This window comes from Cupressus sempervirens, chromosome 3 (genome assembly GCF_028749045.1).
Source record: "Cupressus sempervirens isolate cs-2001-9-10 chromosome 3, ASM2874904v1, whole genome shotgun sequence".
Taxonomy (NCBI): Eukaryota; Viridiplantae; Streptophyta; class Pinopsida; order Cupressales; family Cupressaceae; genus Cupressus; species Cupressus sempervirens.
Window position 1 is genome coordinate 814,251,947 of NC_143120.1, and position 10,429 is coordinate 814,262,375.

A 10,429-nucleotide genomic window follows, 5' to 3' on the forward strand; every position below is an offset into this window, starting at 1 on the left:
ATTGCCACTACTAGATTTGCTCCAAACCAAAGCTCTTTATTAACCCACCTGAATTTGGATTTCCAAATTATTGTCACCATTTGTTTACTATCCTTGTTTCTTTGACAGGATGCTTTCAAGATCTTCTTCATCACACATTTTTCTTTTGCTTGGATTTTCTCTTTTTTTTCTTTTTCTTCATCTCTAGCTTGTGTACTTGTCTTCTTTTTTCTCATATATGTTCCAGCTTCAATTTGTGTTTTTCCTTGAAGCAAAAGCCTTTCTTTTTAGGTTCTTCTCACTTGAAAGCATATCCATTCTCCCAATTTTCCTTGCACTTGTAACATAAATTTTCTGTCCAAAAACTTTTATGGTTGTCTTTAGGTGCTTGTCTTCCTTATAGAAGGGTTTATCTCTTGATGATGTATTTTTAGAGTAACCTTTAGCCCTTGTTTCAGCATTATCAAGTCGTAGGGCTCTTAGGATTGCACCTTGGAGAGTGGTAAGATCAAAGGAAAATACAAGGCCCTTGATCAATTCCAATAGTCCCTCCACAGTAGGTATGTGAGTCTCTTTTTCACTTATTCTGGTAACCAAGACAAAAAGCCTTTGTGATTCTCTCACACAGTCCTCCGTGGTCCGTTCTTGCCTTAATTAGGTTAATTTTTTGAATGACTCTCCATATGCTTTTGATCAAATATGTCAATGATTTTGTAGGTAAAGTCATCAAACGATGCTACGTTTTAATGCCCTTGCATAAGCAAACCATGGTGCCACCAGTTGCGAGTAACCCCCTCCAAATGTATGCATCTTCTTCCATTGTGGGGTAGTATCCAATTTTTGAACCCATGAATGAGTAGTGACATTCCCTAGCCCATCAAAATCAGGAAGAGTTATTTTTCTTACTTTATGATCTAGGATTTTATTAAGTTGACCCGTTCCTTTCAATGGTTAATTCTTGATCCGGCCTAACAAAACTCTCTAAATGGAATGTTTCTCCTCATTTCAAGGTCAAATCTTGAATACGATTCAAAGATTCTTCTAATTAATGATTTCATTCATTCTTTTCTTCTTCTTCTCTATCTAACCCATTTAATGTTATAAAGGAGGGTCTACACATCCTTGAGTTGACCTCAGTGGTGAACTAATGTTTTCAAAATGATTAGAGCTGGAAACCCTCCCATTGGTTTGGTTGGATCTAGGATTATTGTTGTTCGTATTTTGGATGGCTTGGAGAACTAGTTGTCATTCTTTTATTTCGATTCATGAGAGCTTGAGTTTTTTTTCATGGCACTCCACGAGAACCCTCAATCTGTTTGTCATTTGTCTACCCATTGTATTGTTTTAAATGGTGTTATGGACAAATACAATTTTCTTCTTTTCTCTTTCCAAGGCATGTATTGTTTTGAATGGTGTTATGAATGGATACAAGTTTCTTCTTTTCTCTCCCAAGGCCCTTTGAACTCTTTGGCTAGGTTGCATCCACAATCATTCATCCCTCAAGCTAACAAGAACAATGTTCTCCTACCAACTGCAATGTCCCCTTTTTAATTGCCTTTTAACCAAAAATATGATTGAAATAAGGAATGTAACATAGTTATCAACATAAATCTTGATTTAAGTTTTGCAACTATGTTGGCCAACATGCATTGCTAGGGAGTGTCAATCCAGCCTAAAATCCAAGATTCAAGATTGCTGAGGGTTCCCTGATCCTCCCTCCTAAAGCCTTCCCCTTGGTTGATTCCCTAATGAGATGACTGTTCCCCCTCCTCTTGGTGTGGCTGTGTGTTCTTGGTGATTTTGATTGATGTGTTTATCATTTCTAGTTTCTCACTTGGATATATGGGTTGTGAATGCCAAACAGTCACTTTTTATTCTATGACTTGTTTTGTGTACGTTTGTTTATATAATGCTTCAAATATAAAGCTCATTTAAGTGTTTCCAATAGAAAACTTCTTCTCTAGCATAAATGTCAAAAAGAGAATTTGATCATCAAATTCATTGTTCTGATTTGCCTGCTGGGAATCCAATGCAATACTGTTAAACTAAGAACTAACTAATAATGAATTAGGATTAGTTAAAAAATTGCTTACTACATGGGACCATATCAGGATAAAAAATGTCCCAAAACATACATGCTAAAAAGTGCAATCAGTTTTTGTACTCCTTGTTATTTGCAGAGTTGGTGCTTATTATGACCCTACTAAAGTTAACTAATTAAAGAGACTAAACTAGGAAAAATATAGCCTCTAAATAAATGTAGAAAGTGTGAAAGGGCCCAAGCAGCGCTAGTTGAAATCATTAGACACTATTGAATAAATAATCACATTTAGTGGTGACAATTTTTTCCACCTACTGTTTGCTACGAACTACCAGATCAAGATAAAAAATCCTGTCACAACATAAGTCTGCAAAAGGAAAAGGCAACCTTCCAAACTCCTTGTATTTTGTTGCATGCTATCACTTACTAGACAATTTTAATTTTAAACTCAAGTTTCTAAAAGGACCTGAGTTAGAGTTTTAAATCTTTTCCAGCATAAATGTAAAGCCCGACAATCAAGATTAAAATCTCTTACCCTTTCTTGTCAGCAATGCTACCACTTATGATGATACTATTGAAGTAATTTACTATCAACATATCATTAAATTAGCAGCCTCGACTAGGGACAAAAATTCTCCTCCACAACAATAAAAATGAGCAGCCAATTTTTAATTCCTTGCTCTTATTTTTAGTATTATTATTAACCATGACCCTGCTACGGCAATTAATAAAAACAAAAAAGAATTGGGTTTGTTTTCCGCAGGCAACACTGCCAAAGACAATCAACATTTACCGATACACTATAACACGAGTATTAAAAAGAGGATTATGGCGCTTAGCTTCTGGATTATATTGTGTAGAGATTTTTACCGTCAACATTTCAAATAACACTACGTGATCCATCATCAAGATGAGAGAGCAAGAGGTGTAACGGTAAAAGTAGTGTGATTCTATCCTGATGATGGATCACATAGTGTGATTCAAAATGTTGATGGTAAAATCCTCTACACAAACTAATCTAGAAGCTAAGAACCATAACTATCATGGATTGTGGAAATATGATCTTGTTAATTAAGAAGAGGAGTCAAATTTAAAAATCTCTCTCTTGCTTGTAGTACAAGTATTAACCGTGAACCTGTTGAACTAATGATTGAATAAAATGGAGAATTTTGGTTGTTTTCAGCATCATGTTTACTGTGGCGTGCCCAATTAACACTAGAAATCTCCTCTTAACATAATATAGTAGAAAAGTGTAGTAAAATTTTGGTTTCCGACGAGATGCGCTCAAATGGTTAAATTGTTGGACTTCCGAAGAGGAACCTCAAGTTCAAATCCCCATGAGAAGTGATAAAGTGTTAAAATTGAGATAAACTATTAAAATATAACATTCAACTTGCTGGATGTGACATGTGACCCACTAGACAAGATCGGTCACAAAACTCGTGGATCAATTTACAGAAGAGATGCCCCTTAGTTGTTGAATCAATGTCGAATATAATCCGAAAAAGAATACCACTTCAAAATAATGCATTTAATATCTGGAATTTTCACTCTTACTAACACTGCTATTACATCTTATGAACCTTTAAGACTACTAATTGGGTTCATTTTCTACATAAATTATATAATAAATAGCTAGATCAAAATCCAAATAAAGTTTCACAAATATAGAATGGTAAATTAGCAGATGCTTTCTCAATTTTTATATAAAATGTACACAACAATTAACGACCACTTAAGCAAATGTCATCAAACATCTGATCATATCATATGTCTTAGTTTAGATTTTCAGAATGGAAAGCTAGGGAAAAAGTATTCTACAATAGTACACATAAAAGTCCATGCCTTAATAATTTCCCCATTTGCCACGAAAGAACTATGAGAGGACCAAAACAATTAGTTACCAGTAACATTGGGGGTACTGCATTTGTAGCCTTCATTAGTCAAGTTGAAGTGTAAGGGCATAGGGATTTCCATTTCATCAACCCCAAACTCAACACCACTCATTTGAATCTGCACCGGAATCTGGTTCAAATCCCCAGCAATCTCAATAGTAGTCTTGAGATCTATCTGTGGGAATCCTCACAAAATGGTGCCATTGCTAACATTGGCAGGAAAATTGGAGCCATCTTCAAGCACAGCATTGCTCATGCCCACCAACATCTCCCCGTGCTGAAACCCAACATAAAACTACCACCCTTTAACTTCTTCTTTTCCAGTGTTAAGCATAGTTTCCATGGAATTAAAGACATAAGGCTGATCTTTTGCATTCGTTGTAAGGGGATAAGTTATCCTTGGAGTCTGCCCGTGGTAATTTAAATAAATTCCATTGCACCTATCCTTCAATAAAACCCTAGAAACACTTCCTATTGCATCAACCCAGACTAGAAAGTATATTAAAAACACAACAAAACTGATATTAAACCCTCCAAATGTCATGTTTTGGGCCTCAAAAGAATTCACATGTTGCCAAAATAGAACCCCCAAATCATAGCATCTTATTCAAACCCTAATTGCTCACACCATGAATACTCAATCCTTTGATTTCAGTTGATCAATTTTTCAAATCGATTCCCGAAAAACAAAATGGGCTTTCCCGAGATCGACTACAAAGCTGGAGGAAATTGTGCCAGCAGAATTCGAAAGGCTTAAAATTGAAATGGGTATCGCTCAAAATCACAAAGGATTTAGAAGTTTGAATATTATGATAATGGTATGGTCCCAAAGGATTTAGAAGCCTGAAGATATGAAATAGGTTTGCAGCAAACGGATTCAAAAGCTTAAGCAAATGAAAATGGGTTACTCCAAAGCGATTCAAGAGCTTGGAAAAAAGTGAAAAACGAAATGGGCGTGAACCAGATGGATTCAAGAGCTCAAGCCTAGTGTTGTGGAAAGTTTGAAGAGCATTTTATCAAGTGAAATGTCTATCTCGACGGGCTTGCTTTCTATCTCCTGGCATCCATCAATGTGAATCGATCTGCTGTAACACAGAAAACCCGCACCCGCGAAAGACAAAGTGAAAGTGAGAAATGTTTTTTTGTTTTTTTGATGTATAAGCCCCGTGTTGGTCAAAATTTTGACCAACATGGGGGTGTTGGTCGAAATTTTGACCAACACGGGGCTTACATGTAAAAAAAAGAATTTTTTTGCCTTAATATTCCGACCAACTTAAACTTATTTAGTTAATGGTCGAAAATTTTGTTCAAAAAATGGCCTCAAATGTACTAGTGAGTCTTGTGAAGAAAATTTACATTGCAGAATTATGTAATGGAACAATATATGATACACACAAATTATTTGGAAAATCCTAAGAAACAAGCCATGATACACACAAATTATGTGGAAAATCCTAATAAACAAGCCATGGTCGGGGAACTACAGCCAGCCCCTGTAAGTCCCAGCTTTCAAACCATAACCTAAAGTTTAGTCCTTAAGAAAACTATGCCAGGACACTGATATGGTGCCCATGTTGATTATTCATCAAGTTGAAGTAGTACTATTAACTAGCCCACTCCTCACTATTTGTCACTTCTAAATATTACTAGAATTGACGCCATGTTCTAACAATTTGTTCACTTGGTGTCATATTCTAACAATTTGTTTATTTGGTGGAAGATTAAATGTCAATTTATACAATATACAAAAATACCAACATGATTAAGATTATTCTTGTGGATACATATTTGAGGTTATTTAATGGTAGAGATCTTATATTCTTGGAAAAAAGTTATTAATTGGAATCCTGCAAGAAAGTGGATAGTGTATACCTTGCATGTGAAACAATGCTTCTACTTATAAAAAATATAAAAAGTCCCATATACTTCAAGCTATCTATAGACCCAAAAATAAATTATCAATTATAAAATACAATCAATTGATCTCATACTTGACTACTTCTAAGTTTTACTATTCTTTAGTTGTGATTACAAATATCTTCGTGCATGTACCTACAGGTCTTAGTTATTGCTTCGTGATTTTAGGCTTTTGACAACTATATCACTATTTAGATGTCTAATAAAAATGATGATTATTCATATGAGAGTTTTCCTTCATTTTGACTTCTCTAATTTTCCCTTGGGTTCGTTCTTGTGGTTTTTATTGTGCCAATTTCTATAGAGTTTCTATTTTGTACCAAACAATTTAAGATATAAGCTAGAACGGGATGCTTAAGTCAGTAAAAATGAAAAATGCTCGGACACTATCTGCACTTATAGGACAAACTCTCAAAATTTGACTGATTTATTCATAGAAAATTCATATCGACATCTTCTCGATTGCTAGTTTTGGTGGAAATTTGGCCAATCTTTGCTTGAAATACTTTATGTGCTAAATTCCATCCATTCTTTAAAAAAGGTTGTTTTAGTGATTGAGAAGAAAAGTTTTGATTGTTATTTTAGGTATGACAAATGAATATAAAGTTTAGGTTGTCTTTTGTATTACACTGTAAGATAAGGTCAACAAGGTAAGGTATGTGAAACATGAAATTGACTTGTTCTTAGATAAAGAATAGATGGTCACTTTTAGTATGACATGTGAAATGTAGGGTGTATGATAGGTAGATGATCTAGTAGCCACCTAGGCTAACTTTGGGCATCTAGAAATCCTAATTCATATGTCAAAATTTGCCAATTTTTCTGGTGAACCTTTGTAGGTGAGTGAAGAGCTTAAAGTGAACCTTTAAGCTTTTCCACATTTACGAAGCTCTCTGTAGAACTCGTAGAGTTTGAGGTGGTCTAAAAGTGCCATTTTGAAACATTTACCCAGAATCTGAACTATGTTCACCCCCAATTGTCGCTCACCAAAAAAATAGTACTTTTTGCATAAATGGGTCAATCAGCAACCAAGTAAGCTAAATAATATCAACTATTAGTACCTGTGTGATCGATTCTTAGTACATGTGCTATCATTTTTTTGGGCCTTTTTATGAACAGTGATTGAGGAGATAGGTAATGATAGACGTGACAGTTATTTAAGCATGGATGAAACTGGCTCGTGTCCCCTAGTATGGATCTCAAACATAGGAATAAATTCTCTATATCTTGGAAAATATTGGATTACAGACTTCAGACTGATATTTTCATACAATTTTTGCAATACTAAAAATAATAGAAATTGTTTAGCACTAATAGAAGGCAATATTTTTTAACCTTTGTTGTAATCGAAATTTTCCAAATATATCATATAATCCTACGTTTCTGATATTGTCCACTATTTTATGACATTATTTATTTTTATCTCATTTTTATTGTTTTTCTCACTTTGAACGTTGAGAAATGCAATCGGAGAAATTATTGGTTTTCATGGGTTAGGAATGAGTTGATAATATACATCTTGAGGAGGGCTGAGATGTATCAAAATGTGTAAAAATAAATTGAGAGCTTTGATATCAAGAACTATATAAGATTTTCTAATGAAATTGTTTAGTGCTTTTTGCTATTTGTAAACCTTTTATGTTGTGCTATGGTAATATGAATTAGGAGCACTTTTATTTATTTATAATTGCTTTGTTATAATTCACGATTGAGAGTAGGATGATATTTTTGTTTCGAAGGTAGTTCTTTGAATTCCTTGAAAATTTTGAGTGCAGATGCTTGGGAAGGTTTTATCATAATGGTGGTCTAGAATTTTTTGAGCACTATAGAAATCTAATATCTTTACTAAGCAATGGTTTAACATATGGAGACGGTAGTGTGTGCCATAGTTTCGAGAATTGCCTGGGAATCGCCTGAATTGCCGGTTTGGCGATTCGATTCAGGCTGTGGGCGGTTTTTTATGAGTTGTGAATTGGTTCAGCCAATTTTTTCCCATGAATTGCTTGAATTGCCGATTCATGTGATTCATGGAAAAAATCGCCTGAATCGGCTCCATGAATTGGTAGAAATTTATTTAAAAAAACATAATTAGACTTTACATCATCATATCTCTGCAATAGCTACAGAAGTCACGCCTCTCACACATTTGACTAAAAAAGTAAATCATTCATCTCCAGTAAGGAATAGGTCTATCAGTTTTCCACCCACCAAGGAAAGGATTCAAAATCTCCCCACAATGTCAGGATTTGACAACTCAGAAAGAGAAACATCCAAAGAATACGTACTCTTATACATGTGCAACAAATACAATTGGGATTATTATATTAGAGGTGTCATATAGAAGAACAACGAGGCAACATAGTTCTGAATTCATATATACGGACCACTAGAACATTGGATATTCAATCAAATAACACTCTCCCATTCTTAGCAAATATAATACATTTGATAAATCCAATCACAGAAATTGGGCCTAGGACTAATATATTAGTAATACGAGTTATATTCAATAACGGGTGCATGAAATGAGTTTTAAATTGTTAAAATCTATAAATTTAAAGGGGTTTTTTAAATTTTCCGATTCATAGCTGATTCTATTCCAATTCATGGCTGATTCATGATTTGATTCGACCTTGCTGATTCCGATCCGATTTCAATTCTTGTTACTTTGGTGTGTGGTCTTCATAAGAAATATGGTGCTTTCTCTGTCTCTTATTTTATCTAATATGAATGCTACAATGTACAAGACTATAAGCTCTATTTAAGCTCTTAAATCAAACACCTATCGGCGTATCCCTTGCACCTCCTTTGGGTGCAAGTGCTATTTGTATATTTCCTATGTGCATTGTCATTTGAGGGGGAACTATAGGTAATGAAGTGATTTCATAATTGCTCATCTTAGTGAGCTTCATTTGTTGCACACTTGTATATATACTTGTTCCTCTTCGTGGAACGCCTCGTAAGAATATTATTTGAAAAAGGCTATAAGTCTAGAGTCTTTAGAGTTATTTTTGATCATATAGATAATGATCTTTTGGAGTCACTTATTCATCTTGAGCACTCTAATGCTATTTGGACTCGCATTCAGGAGTTATATGGAGATCATGATATTCCTCTTTCTGATTCTAATGTGCCTTTTCATTCTTCACAGAAGATAACCCATGTTTGTGATACTTTTGAGGATTTTGAGACTTAAAATGAGGTTTCTTTTTGAGGTTCCTAATTCTTCTTCAGAGATAGTTGATCTGCCTTCACTTCCATTGATTCCTCCACTGTCATTTATATTGTTCTTGATCAGCAAAAACATCATTGTCTTTCAAACTTGGCTGAAGGACACATTATTAGTGCTTCATTGTGTGAGGTATCTATTTTTCTTCCTGATTGGGGTTGCTAGACATTGGTTCGTTTTTTGTGGAGTTTCACATTTCAGATTTGAAGGATACACTTGAAGGGATTTCTCTCCTCTTTCATGACAGTTATCGTGTTTTTGCTTTCATGTCATCTTCGTCGTCAGATCTTGCTCCATATAAGTTTCTGCACAGTTCCAGTTTGTCACCTTCTTGTTTGTTTGATGGACTGTAGCATTATCATATTTTATAAACAAGGATATTTATATGCAGATTTCAGAGAGATCATCTTCCTACATTTGGATTCCACTTCCTCACAGTTTCTGTTTAGAATGGGAAAGATACCTGCATTTCAACATGATTTTGTTTCTTCCTAGGGGGGACAAGTTGCTTGTAAGCATTGTATCAGTTTTTGTCTTCAAACCCTTACCTTCCTCCTATAGGGGGGCATCACTTGGATCTTTGTGATGGATGTTCTTGGGGGTATTGGTGGTGAGATCTCCACACACCACTCATCGTATCGCCTATGTTCATTTGCATTATCTGTTTTTGGAGAGGAATTTTGCCCCATGAGGTTTTCTCATTTTCTTCTAGTTGTAAGAGATCAGTTATATTGCATTGTAAATGGTTACCTGCAGATGTGAATTTTATGCCACTACAAAGTGCATAATCGAATGCCTAGTATTCCAAATGAAACACCAACCAACTCTCTCTTAAACAAGGAAGCTCATATGTCCAAAAATGTATGAATAATGTGATCAAATAAGACAACCTCAAAGTTCCTTCTAATGGCGTACTTAACTCAATTGTAATGATGTAATATGTTGATATCGCAAAGGGACTTACTTTGTTCATTCAATGGATATCCACTACTGAAACCACTTCCTACCAAACAAACTTCAAAGGGAAACATTAGAAATCTATTCTACTCCTAGAATGCGAGATGATGAATGCCTTTGTGCCTCTACTAGACTTAGCTTAGCCATTGACATCAACCAAGCTAGTGCGATCTCCTAAGTAGACGTAAGATGTTCAAATGATTGGCATTTGATTAACACCATCCACTGATGCATATCAATAGCAAGCAATAATTAAAGTAAAACTCTAAATATACTATTTGACCACACAAGGCAAACTTACAATCAATGAGCAACTAGTGGGTTGGTGTAAGCTAGTTCACTAGAGATGCATCTAGAGTATCTTCCATTCAACTAAATGCTACTTCTAACCAACATGAAATGAAATCCTAA